This window comes from Balaenoptera physalus, assembly GCF_965194825.1.
Source record: "Balaenoptera physalus genome assembly, chromosome: 1".
Lineage (NCBI taxonomy): Eukaryota > Metazoa > Chordata > Mammalia > Artiodactyla > Balaenopteridae > Balaenoptera > Balaenoptera physalus.
The window spans coordinates 2,351,290-2,364,459 of record NC_138882.1 but is presented as its reverse complement, the minus strand read 5'-3'; the positions used below and the strand labels follow the sequence as shown (position 1 = coordinate 2,364,459).

The following is a 13,170-nucleotide window of genomic DNA, read 5'->3' as shown; positions in this document are numbered from 1 at the left end:
AGGCGAAGGCAGGAAAGGGTTACGGGAATAGCTTTCCAATGACAAAGTCTGGAAGGGCCCGGCGCCTCCGCCCCTCTGCGGGTTCAACTGGCACAGCGCGGGGGGAGCGGGGCGCTCGGCGGCGCAGCCTCCGCCCCCGGCCCGGGGAGGCGGCCGGCGTGTGCCCGGGGCAGCGGGTCACCAGGCTCCGCCCCGCGCCCGGCAGGGGACGCACTTTGTTCGGGATGCCGCCTCCCTCCGCGTCCTGGGGCCCGGGCCGGCGGCGGCCCTAGTGCCACCCGCGAGCGGAGCGCGGACGCCGAGACTCCGGGGGGGCCGACCAGCGCGGGAGCCAGAGAACTTTCTCCTCGCGCCGTGGGCCTTGCCGGCGCCGTCGGGATGCGTGGACCCGGGGCCCCGGGGCGCAGGCGCGCGGGTGAGTGGCCCGCGCAGGGACCTGGCGGGCGCGGGGACGGGGTGGGTTCGAGTCTGATGCTCCCCGCTTTGCGGGACTGCGCTGGCGGGTCCTGCGGGGCAGGAGGGCCCGAGCCCCGGGGGATGAGCTTGCGCCCGCGGGAGGCTGAGCGCAGGGCGCGGGAGAGGCGCTGGAATAACAACCCGGCTGTTGGTGGCTTCCCGGGAAGGTGTGTGTCTACACGTCCCCGCGGGGCTGCGCGTCTGGTCCAGGAGTTGACTCACCATGGGCCACCCAAGTCCAACCTTTCTGAGCCTCGGTTTCCCTTGCCTTGCTGTTGAAAGTGTGTTGAGATCCTCTGACCAGAGACACGGAGGGCTACATTACACACACACACACACACACACACACACACACCCTGCCCACATCTTCTCCAACCACCCCAGCGGAGCGAGCTGAACAGCTGGGCAGGTGACCTTGGCGCACTGTTCCAGAAAACGTTCTCTGGCCCTGGGATGCACCGAGAAGCGTCGCACGGGCCCCGGAGGCTGTCCTCCTGGTACGCCCGAGAAAGCTTCCCGGAGCAGCTGGGAGGGAGGGAAAAAGAGAGGGTGGCCGCTCTGGGAGCTCACCTAAGGGTCCCCGGTGCTTGGGCCCTGTGGTCCCTTCTATGCTCAGAGCCGACAGAAACTGGTCGGAAGATAAAGAACTGGCCAAGTCTGCAGGGGGCAGAGAGGGGAGGCAGGATCGGGGAGGCGTGAGTGGGGGCGGAGGGGATGGGGTGCAGCGGTGACGTCCACCCTGCAGAGAGGGTTCCTTGTCCCCGAGCCCAACATGGGAACATCAGCTGGTGAGTCAATGGGACTTTGTTAAGACAGCCCAGGGCGCAGCTGGCGCCGGCTTCTGGGACGCGCCGGATCCCCCTCGATAATGTGCTGTTTATCTGGCTTCCCGTTTCAGTGGTTGGCACACCATTGGCTCGTTCAAATTCAAGCTGAGAAGCCTGCGGCCTTGTTCGCGCTGCAGAAGCAGAGGGTCTGCCTGGGTTTGCATCTTGCCTGCGTCTTGTTCCCCTACGCGGTCTCCCCTGCGACTCTTTTATAACGGGGCTGCAGGACTTGACACAAAGAACCCTCCCCCAAGTAGGCGGAGCTGCCACTAGGTAGACCTGGGCTCCCTTCAGGCCAAAGACACAGATGACTCCAGCCTGCTTATGAATTTTTTGTATCCTGCTTTGAATTTGGGTTTGTGTGCCTTCGGGATTAAACTGGGAATATGAGACAGGGAATCGCAGTGATTGTGAGTTTCCTCGCCCAAGATGAGCTTTACAGTGGTCGGTGCTTTCACCAGTGTTTTCTAGGGGAAAGTTGCTGATCAGTTTGTAGTTCTATATCAGCCTGTGCTGCTCACTTCCTGGATGACCCGAGAGCAGGTCGTTCCTTACTTGTGTACCATGGAGCGGGAAAGAATGGCCAAGGCTTTTCTGATCTGTGCTCCAGCCTCTAGGGTCTGTTTCCTGAGCTTCGCAGGTTTAAAGGGAACAGCCCCTACTCTGAACTCCCCCGGGGCAGGTTTCCATTCTGCTTTGTGTTTTTATCTCCCTGTGAAGGCCTTCCTGCCCGCTGTCCTGTCTGACCACGCCCAACACTCAGCAGGCATCTTTCAAATGTTTGCCAAATTAATACAATTGGGGAAAAAAAATTTAGGTACCACCCAGAGGTCTCCCATCCAACTCCGGTGCCCATTTATTCTTATTTATGTCTTTCTTTGGGAGTCATTTGATTTGTCTCCACCACCACCACCACCCCTTTTCCCCTGAAAACCTGGTCCATAATGAGGTTGATTTGTTCACAGGTGGGCAAGCTTTAAGCATGCAGGCCTTTCCTGGGATCTCCTTGGGAAGTCCTGGCCTGAGCAAACTGAGAACAGGAATGCTGTTTTTCCTTCCCTTCCCAAACCTGGCCCCCTCCTGAGTCCTTGGGAGCCTCTGGTATTAGCCCAGCTTTGGCCCAGTAGGAAAGAATGGCCTAGAGAAGAAACAGCTCTTGTCCATCTTTTAAAACTTGTCTCTCTTTTCATCTTTCTATTTTCCATCAATGTCACTTCCCTTTTCTTTTAAAGTTCTTTTGAATTCTTAAAGGGTTTGGCCTTTACAAGCACTAGTCTAAAGAGGTCTTCCCCTCCCAGCCCCTGCCCTGCCCTCCCCTTTACAGCGGGGAATCAAGGCCTACAGGAGGGAGTGAAGGGGCTCAAAGCTGCACAGCTGGGGCTGCAGAAGCCAGCCTAGAACGCAGGGCTTCCGGCTCCCGGTCTAGGGCTCCTTCCCTTTCAGCCAGTCACTTCCGTGCATCAGAATGTTTCTCTTCCTAGTATTGCCATCCGTAGATCTCAGAAGATGTTCCATAGCTGTTGGCAAGAGAGAGGAACAGAAACAAGGGGGAAGGAGAGCATCTCTGTCATGGAACCAACCACCAGCTCTTAGAGTCTAGGGACCACGGAGAACTGAGAAATGTGTCTATCCTTGGCAAACACTCCATCATTCTGGCCCCGAGTCACAAAACAATCATTAAAAACACTTCTAGTTCCTTCTTCAACTTGAAAAAAAAAAAAAAAAACCACCAACTTTTCAAGTGGAAAACACCCCCCCTACGTAAACAATTTCCTGGGCCTGATCTGTTCCCTCCCCCTCCTAGGAAGGCTGACTCAGGCCTGATTTCCTCCAAGGGGCCTGGGATTTTGCTTCCCAGCTTCCTGTGGCTCTTGAGATGTGAAGGGAGGCAAGATGGCTGAGCCCCAGCTCACTCTGGCCTGCCTGCGGCCGTGGTTCCGTTTCTCTTGCACAGACCATCATCCCCATCGGATCTGTTTGCTCTACTTGGTTCTAGTAAGAGACGCACTAACACACATGAAAAATTAAAGCTGCTCACTGATGCATGCAAGGACCATTAATAACGAGATGTCCCCACTTCAAGGGGCCCTGAGACTCTTCTGATGCCCAGTCCTCCGATGCTCTGAAAGCTTTCCTAAGTGGGATTGTTTTCTCAGTTTCTTTTTTGGATTGTTCACTGCCGGTGTGTAGAAACACAATTGATTTTTGTGTGTTGATCTTGTCGCCTGAAACATTTGTTTATTAGCTCTTTTGGCTTTTGTATGGGTGGATTCTTTGGGATTTTCCATATGCAGGGTCATGTCAACTGTGAATAGAGATAATTCTACCTCTTCTTTTCCAGTGCAGATGGCTTTTACTGCTTTTTCTTCCCTAACTGCTCTGGCTGGAACCTCCCATCCAGCGTTGAGTGGCTGGTGAGAGCAGGCAGCCCCGTCTTGTTCCTGATCTTAGAGGGAAAGCTTTCAGTCTTCAGCGCTGAGTAGAATGTTTGCTGTGGATTTTTCATAAATGCTCTTTATCATGTTGAAGAAATCCCTTCTAATCCAACTTTTCTAAGTGTATTTTATCGTGCAAGTGTGTTGGATTTTGTCAAATGCTTTTTTTCTGTGTCACTTGAGTTCATCATGTGTTTTGATAATTACATTGATTTTCTTATGTTGAAGTACCCTTGAATTCCTGAGAAAAATCCCTCTGAAAGCTTTTTATAAAAAAATATGCAAAATTTCATTTTTTTTTATTTAAAAATCTGAAGAAAATTTGACAAAGTGCTAACATTCTGTAGTTGGGTGGGTGGGTGCATGTTTATTATAGTTTTCTTTATAGTTATTGTACTTTAAACATTTATAAATTTTTATTGTGGTTAAATATATATAGCATAAAATTGACCATTTTAATCACTTTCAAGTGTACGGTTCAGTGGCATTAAGTACACTGTTGTATAACTATTGTCACCATCCGTCTCTAGAACTCTTTCACCTTCCCAGACTAGAGCTCTGTCCCCAGTAAACAGTAACTCTTCGTCTTCCACCCCACCCCCCAACCCCTGGCAACCACCATCCTACTTACTATGTCTGTGAATTTGTGAAAACTTTGTAATAACTAGAAAAGTCAGAACTTTGAGGCATTGAACGATTAAAGGACCTCACCCCATGTCCAAAGGGAACATCTTAGAGGGATTATTTATTTATTTATTTAAAAAAAATTTTTTTAAATGACCACTACAGAGATAAATGTTTATTTATTTATTTATTTTTATTTTTGGTTGTGTTGGGTCTTCGTTTCTGTGGGAGGGCTTTCTCTAGTTGCGGCAAGCAGGGGCCACTCTTCATCGCGGTGCACGGGCCTCTCACTATCGCGGCCACTCTTGTTGCGGAGCACAGGCTCCAGACGCGCAGGCTCAGTAGTTGCGGCTCACGGGCCTAGTTGCTCCGCGGCATGTGGGATCTTCCCAGACCAGGGCTCGAACCCCTGTCCCCTGCACTGGCAGGCAGATTCTCAACCACTGCGCCACCAGGGAAGCCCCTTAGAGGGATTTTGATTTAGATCTTTTTGACTTACAAACACTCGCTCAACCACTGTCCCTGTGTCAGAGACTTTTGACAATCCCGGGTGTAGACATGAGCTGACCCAAGTGTAGACATGAGCTGACCCAAATGTAGCCATGAGCTGATCCAGGTGTAGTCATGAACTGACCCAGGTGTAGACATGAGCTGACCCAGATATAGACATGAAGTGACCCAGGTGTAGACATGAGCTCACTAGGTGTAGACATGAGCTTACCCAGGTGTAGACATGAGCTGACCCAGGTATAGACATGAAGTGACCCAGATGTAGACATGCGCTGACCCAGGTGTAGATGTGAACTGACTCCGGGTCTTCATGGGGCTCGGAAGGCACCAAGGCCACCCCAGCGTGAGCTGCATTTTCCAGCTCAGTGGCTCCATCTTGACGGCCCGTTGGACTCACTGGGGAGCTTTGACCAGGACGGACGGGTCCCTGGGCCTAGCCCCAGAGTGTCGGCTTCCCTCGGTTTGGACACAGCTGCCTCCGTGACTCTGATGCACGGTGAGGGTTACGACCGCTCGGCGGCTGAGCTGATTTCCTCCCTGGAACCCTTGGCTGGTCACCGCTTTCAGTGACGCAACTCCCTCCCCATCTGGACAGTAAAACTGACCCACTTTACATCCCTCCCCGACTTTAAAATCCATTTGTAAATAGAATAAATGCCAACTTCTGTAGAACTAAACTTTCAGAGTTGGAAAGAACCATGTCACGAAGCCCCATGTTTGCTTTCCAGGTACCACAGGCGCCTCTAAACCATCCCCTCCGGGGTCCTCCGGCTGGGGACCCCCCACGACTGTGTGCTGAAACCGTCTGGTTCTGTGTTTGAATGCTCTGTCCTTCAGGGTTCCTCCTGGGTTTATCTTTCGTGGGTGTGACTGTCACCCTCTGGTGAAGATACCGAAGGTGAATGGGCTTCACCAAACGCACCCCCACACAAAGTGGGGTGCCAGCAATAAACCACGCAGAGCAAGTGCTATTGCCCCGCACGGTGACAGCCTTTCAGGGTCTGGAAGCAGGTGCCACGCGCTGCCCGGGCTCCTCCCGGGCCCTGTTTCCTTCACATCATCCTCACTGGGTATGATCGCCAGTGTCTTCTGGGAAGACGGATGATGTCATAGTAAGAATTTGGACCATGAGGTGAGGCAGACTGGGAGTCAAGGTTCAGGTCTTGACTTTGCACGCAAAGTCCTCAGCACGTGATGAATATTCCACAGATATTAGCGATTGGAATCGTATTCTCCCCACTGACCTCAGTGCTGTCTGTGGGACCTGGGCCGCCAGAGAACCTGGTGGAGACTCCACTTCTTCCCCAGGGAGAGTTGAATGAAAATGCTTCACTCTTAAGACACTGTTCCCCAGTCGCCTGATCTCCACCCTTCCACCACTCCCCCTTCCATCACAGTGATTCCTGTGATCTGGCCAGGTTGGGAAATCCACTCGGAGAGTGATTGGGTCACGTGAGCCCATGGAGCCTGCCCTGGGCCAGGGACGGTCAGCGTGAGATTCCCCTCACCCTCCTCGTTGTACTAATCACCCTTAGGACAAGCCGGGGTCCATCTCCATCCGAACAGAGGACGGCTCTCCAGTCCCGAGCTCCCTGCACGTCGGCAGATCGCCTGTCATCAGCTGGGAAGGCAGCTCTCTTTCTGACGTGTGGATCGCCCCCCAGAGCCTGCGAGCTGGCTGTCCAGCTGGGGACACGGGATAAGGCCTAAAGCAGGGAGAGTCTGGTGGCATCTTTTGCTCTTTCCTGTTTGTGTTGCCTCGTGTTCTCTTGCTGTTCCCTAGCTTTTTGCAGACTTGGAGCAGAGGGTAGAATAGGTCCCCAGTAGGTGACTGTAAAGCCAGTCACCAGCGCCTCTTCGCCCAGCTCATTGGTGCAGATAATTGAGTTGACTGGGCAGGAGGCTGGGCTCCAGGTGCTGCTAAGATGCCAACTGTCTGTCTGCTCTCCTTTAACAAAGGAGACAGCTGACGCCCCGGCCGGGGCCCACCGGCAGCCGCCCGCCTGGCCCTCGTCCGGGGTGGTTCTGGGAGTCCTGGGCCCTCCCCAGCACCCCCATGCCACGCACGCACTCGGGGGATGGTGGCAGCTGCGGGGTCAGGGCCCGCCCCTGCTTCCCTGGGGACAGGAAAGGCGCCACGACAGTTAGGGTGCTTCCAACATGGAAAGTTTTTTCCCTATAATGTTTTATTTTGAAGAAATGTCAAATCAGTAGAGAAGGTGAGTGATAGGGCAGTGACTGGATTCTCTGACTGGATGCTGTGTCTCTCTCTCTCCATTTATCCACATCAGCGTATATAATAACACTTTCCCGAGCCATTTGAAAATAACGTGCTGAGATGGGGGTATTTAACCCTTAACTATTGCCCATGCATTTCCTGAGAGTGAGAACTTATAGCCCCACAATCACACCCAATGATAGTGAATTTAATAGCATTATTATATTGATAATAATATATTTATAACAAATGAGCCACATTCAGATTTCCCCGTTGTTCCCCAAATGCCCTCTAGAGAGCTGTGCATTTCCCCTCCGCCTGATGTGCTGGGGCCTGAGCTGCAGTTTTATCTCCCGAAAGAGAGAACTGGGGTCATGACCCCTTAAATTGGGACAGTGCAAAGCACTTTGATTTTTATGATTTCATTTAGTCTCTTCAACCTCTTAGCGAGACGGGCACTAATCTTCTCCCCATTTCACTGGTGAAGAAACTGAGGTTCAGAGAGTTATCCAAGCAGCCCCACCAATGTGAGCCCTCGTTACCATTCCAGGCTGCATGTCATGTGATCTTATTTACAAAAAGCCTTGTAAGTGTCACTCACGTTCCTTGTCCTCCCCGTCTTGTCTTGTGAGGCATTAGGACCTGCTATGCTGTCCCCATTTTACAGATGAGAAAAGTGAGATTGGGAGCCTCCAAGGCTGGTATCAACCACACTCCCGTAGTCCGAACACCATAAGTGACCTGCATTGTCCTTTTGAAGCAAGCTCAGTGTGGCTGGTTGTCGCTGGGCAAAGGAGAATCGAGTGTATGTGACCAAGGGGAGGGGGGAAGGGGAGCGGGCGGGAGGTTCTCCAGTACTCTCGTCTTATCCAGCGGGGGGTTCAAGAGAGTCGTCAAAGTGTCCTAAAACAAGAAAACAAAACTCAAGATTATAAGTGGGAAATAACCATTAAAAGGAATGAAAACAAAATATTGGGAGGAAGAGAAGGAGAAAGAGAAAGATTCTTAGTTTCCACTATTTCGTCGGGTAACGGTAGATATTGTCTAAAGGTGGCAAAACAGGGAATCGAGTTGTTAGTGTATCATCCCCGCTTGTGTGGGTAACCACCCAAGGAACTAGTAGCAGAGGCTCTCTGGGCGCCAATTTTATCACTCCTGCAGATTTTACCCAGTTAGTCCAAGGAACACTGTCAAAGTGTTATATTTTGAGTTCTGTTTCTCATTTTCTCCTCAGAGTTGGAAATAACCATTTTGCATGAATTTAGCCTGTGTTCATCTGGCAATACATTGAGACTCTTTGGCTCGTTAGCTGGTCTGGAGCTGACACACTGGCCCCTCCCGAGGGCCACATCTCCCGTGAATGCAGACCTCTCCGCCGTTACCCATCTCCCTACCAGATGTCATCACAGGGGCACATCTCTTGAGGCCACGTCACCCTTGAGTCATCCCACCGCTTCCTCTTGCTGGCCTTGGCCACTAGGGGGGCCCAGAACGTGGCCACAGGGTTGGAGTAGTTGTGGGAAGAGGGCGGGAAGGCCCTGCTGAGCTGGCCAGAGGGCCCGGGACACTCTGGCACCACGTCCAGCGCAGACAAAGCCCTGCGTCTGGGATCCGGGCGGGGGCTGGCGGGCCGATGTGTCTGGGAGAGGCCGCCCAGGGCAGAGGAAAGCCCGCTGGGCCACGCTAGGCTGGCCTTCGAGCTGGAGGTGGCCTGGCTGGGTCCCGGCGCGGAGTCAGGCTCAGGAAATCCTTGCTCACTGATGCCTCGAGGGGAAGGGGTGGGTTGTTCGTAGCTGAGGGCCAGGTGGCCGTGGGTGTCCGTCCCTCTCTCCTGCCAAGGGGAGCGCCAGTCCTGACTCTCCCTGGCCGGTGAGAGACCACCTCCTGGGTCCTCAGCTGCTCCTGGGGCCTCTGCGGTGGGAGATGGGGGTCAGTCTGACCCAGGCTCCGGCGACACCCGCTCCGGGCTTCCGGCCCCTCGTCTGTAAGATGGGGACAGTCATTGCTACCCCATGGAATGGCGAGAGTCGCCCTAGGGTTAGGGTTAGTGTGTCAGGAGCTGCCTGGCTGGAGCGGGTGCTGGTCACTATTGTCGGACGCCCCACGCTGCCCTGTGACCACCGCATGTGGGCCTCGGAGGGTAAACGCTGGCTGAGCCAGTGACAGGGCAAAGCAAGGAGGCCGCAAGCACTCAGTGCCCCAGCCCTGCAGACCACACTTCTGGGTGGATTGATCCCCAAAGGGTTGTTGGTATGCTGGACGGGGAGATGCTTCCCTGCCAGGGCCAGACGGGGAGGGGGGAGAGGTGCGGCTCTAAGATGTGTGATCCCTCTGGGCCCCAGTGGGCTCCGGTCTGCAGGCCTCTGTGGGTGCAGGGGGAGTGGAGGGACCTGGGGCTCTTTCGGCAGAGCCTGCCCATCCGCTGGCCCAGGCTGTGTTTCCAGGGCATTGCACACGGCTTCGGGAGGAGAGGTCGCAGGTGTGGCCGAGGCAGAGTATATGCGAAGGTGGGAGATTTGAAAGGATGAGCTCAAGCCCCAGGAGCCCAAGTCCAGGCTGGGGCGGTCGCCATGGCAGCAGGACACCAGGGAGGGCTCAGCCGGGATGCCTCAGGCGGAAGGAGGGCCTGATTTATGAGCTTGGGGGGGGGGGCGGAGCGGTGCTCAGCAGCCCATGGACGGGGGGCCTTCTACTCTGTTCGCGTCCACCCGCCTCTGTGTAGTGAAGGTGGCCGGCGCCTCAGGCTGGCCGCGGGCTGAGCAGAGCCCGAGCGAGACTCCAGCCTGCAAAGCAGTAGAAGAAAACGCTTCCCCTCACCGTCCACGGCACCCCCCACACTCTGGGCCCTGGGCTGGCCTTTCCCTCCAACCCAGAGGGAAGGAACCCTTTTCTCCTTTTTTTCCCCCTATTCTGTTGTATTTTAATTGGGGTATGATTGACAAACTGTGAAATACACAAACCGTAAGTGTCCCGTCTCGGGTGTTTTTAACAAACGAACGTACCTTGGTAACCACACCCCAGTCCAGATATAGAACATTTCCATCAGCCCAGTTTCCTCCTGTCCCTCCCGGTCAGGACACCTCTCCCACCATTGTTTCACTGTTCTGATTTTTATCGCCGCAGATCCGTGGTGCCCGTTCTTGAACTTCACGTGCGTGGATCGATCGTGAGGTGGGTTCTGTTGTGTGTCTGACTTCCTTCGCTCAGCATACTACTCCTGAGGCCCACCCATGTTGAACGATGTACTTTGTTCCTTTTAATTCCTGCCGTGGGGACGAACCGGTTTGTTTCTGGGGGAAGCTTCCAGTGCTTTTCCTGTTCCAGGCGTCACATCTACCCGCATCACCAGGATCTCTGCTGGGGTTTTGAGAGTGAAGGTGAGCTGGAGGTCTTTGAGGTTGGCAGTGCCGTCTTCTTTGTGCCCAGACCACATCCCGTTTCGTGGCTCCCTGTACGTGGCCCTGGTGCCTTTTCTTTCCTTCGCGGGCTGGGAGCCACCTTCCCTCCTGGAAGGTTCAGATCCTGGGACAGCTGGAACATCCGCCCCTGCTGGTGGCACAAAGCCGGTGGGAGACACCCGAGGTCCGAGAGGGCGTCTGACCCAGCGTCCGGAGCTCCAGCTCGGCTCTGGTCTCTGGAGGGACCCCAGCACGTGCTCCGAGCCTGGCGCACGGTGGGCTCCCAGGAGAGGTTCTGAGTGGACTGAGGGGTAGAGAGGGAGAGCCAGCCGGCAGATCTGCCGTCACAGTCGGCGAGGGCAGCCCTGCAGGAGGGCGGCGAGAGCGGGTGGGAAGCAGCAGGACGCAGTGAGTTGCACACGGGAAGGACCAGGATGGCGAGGCAGCGAACCTGCTGCCCTGAGCCTGGACCCGGGGGATGCACTTGACTTGCCCCAGCCTCAGAGTCCTCGTCTGCCAAAGAGGACCAACCCCTTGTGTCAGCTTGCTGGACCGGTCATCGCCAAGTGCCACCAACGGGGCGGCCTGAAACTACCGAGATTTATCGTCTCGGTTCCTGGAGCTGCGAGTCTGGACTCCAGATGTCGGCAGGGCTGTGCTTCCCCGCAGACCTGTGCCGGGGGGGGGGTCCTTCCTTGCTGCTCCCGGCCTCCCGAGTTGCCAGCCGTCCTCGGTGTCCCGCAGCTGGTAGATGCATCACTTCAGTCTTTGCCTCTGTCACCACGTGGCCACCTCCTCCCTGTGGTCCTCATGGGCATCTGTGTCCAGATTTCCCTCTGCTTACGAGGGCACCCTACTGATAAGGACAACTCTACTTGAGTGTGACCTTGTCTTAATTAATTACGTCTGCAGAGACCCTATTTCCAAATAAGGTCACGTTCTGAGACACTGCGGGTTAGTGTTTCAACGATCTTTTTTCTTTTTTTTTTTTTTTTTTGAATTATATTTTATTTATTTTTTTATACAGCAGGTCCTTATTAGTCATCCATTTTATACATATTAGTGTATACATGTCAATCCCAATCTCCCAGTTCATCCCACCACCACCACCCCTTCAACGATCTTTTCTTGATGACGCAATTCAGCCCCTCACGTACCACCTGCCTCCTGACGTGGAATGAGGCAGTGCATACCAACTCCTTTGTAGCTGTGTCGTGTAAGGCCAGTGCCGGGGGTGATTTTGGCTGGAGGACCTGCTTTAACGTCGTGTGCCCTTGTTCAAATTCCCTCCCCTCTCTGAGTCTCCATTTCCTCATCAAGTTTAGTCTCTAGCTTCTTCTCCAGATCTAAATCCTGTAAGTCTTTGCCTCTGCGGTTCTGAGATTTCGAGCCTGGGAACCTGGGAGAGCAGTGGGGGTCCCTGACAGATACGGGGAGGTTGGGCAGGGGACCAGTCTGAACATCAGAAGATGCTCCCTCTTGGGCCTGCCCCTTCCTTCCTATGGTGGTTGGACCCTGGCAAGTCCTGAGCGTCTTCTGTGTGTAGCCCTGGGCCATTGACCCTCACCTAGCGAGGCCTGGAAGGAGGGAGGCCTGCTATAAATAACACTCTCCGATCCAGAGGCCCTCTTCCTGGGCAGGAAACACAGCAGCCTGAGGGCAGGAAAAAGGTGTTTCCGAAAGAGAGGCCAGAAAAGGGAGAGGCTAGAAGGGGTTCAGGGGACAGATGGGTCCCCCGGCCCCGGAGGAAAGGCTCTGCGGAGGCAGCTGGGCGATGGGTCAGTGGGGCGGCCTAGGGCTGCTCGGGGGACTGGCTTCTGGCTCTGCCTGGGGTCTGTGTTCACGAGAACAGCCCGTGGAAAAGGCCCAGGAGGGGTTTGGGCTGGGAGACGGGATTTCAGGTGGAGCGACGATTGAAGGTGCCGTGTTCACTGACTCACCATCGCTCATTCATCCACCGAACACTTGCCGGGGCTGTGCTGGGCGCCAGGACAGGTGGTCTAGGCTCGGTTACAAAAGACGTCCAGAAAGCAAACCAGCGATACAGCCTGGTTATCACAAGGGCCCCAGAGGCAGCTCAGGGCCAGGGGGGACGAGACAGAGGAAGGAATCGTAGGCACTGGCGGGGATGGGGACCTCCTGGGCAGTGAGTGCCGTTGGCTCCCAGGACTGAGTCAGGCAGAGAGTGGTTGTGAAGGGGGTCGGGGGTGTTCCAGGCACACTCTTCACCTCTGTTCTTCTGGCCCAGACTTTGTCCAGGAAGGGTCTCCAGGGTGCTGGTGGTCTCAGAGCAGCCCTTGTCCCCTCCACAGAGACTCTGGGCCCTTGCGGAGCACCGCCCCACACCTGGCCGGCCGAGAGCGCTGTCTCCCGTGTCCTGTGCTGAAGACACGTGAGGGTCTCCAGTGCCGTCTCCTTAAAGAGCCTTAGAAAGTCATCACTCCCCCCGGAAAAACAGAGGCTTGACTCTGCTGAGGTCTCTGCCGTGGCAGACGTCACCGGCCAAAGCTCGGACGCTGGCTCGGCCCTGGGGCAGGGGACGATGGCGAGTCAGCCCGCGCCTGGGAGCCCTGACTCCTGGCCCTGCCCGAGCAGAGGCCCCCTTAACTGAGGGAGGGGACTGTAGGCTGTCGTTTCTGTCCAGAAGCTCGGGGAGTGTCAGGCTGAGACACCTTTGCGTCCCCAGGCCACCAGCAGTGCTG

The 13,170-nt window shown here is 55.0% G+C and overlaps 1 protein-coding gene across 6 annotated transcripts in view; it reads left to right on the top strand.

The window, feature by feature from the left end:
* The first annotated feature begins 164 nt into the window (after positions 1-164).
* The window catches only part of NAV1 (neuron navigator 1), a 215,089-nt gene continuing 202,083 nt past the window's right edge, over positions 165-13,170 (top strand). For 4 of the 6 annotated variants that reach the window (XM_082462991.1, XM_082462992.1, XM_082462989.1 and 1 more), the window contains exon 1: positions 165-415. The gene's annotated coding sequence lies outside the window, so the exon portion shown is untranslated. The remainder of the gene's footprint in view (positions 416-13,170) is intronic. The other 2 variants (XM_082462994.1, XM_082462993.1) reach the window with 2 other exon arrangements.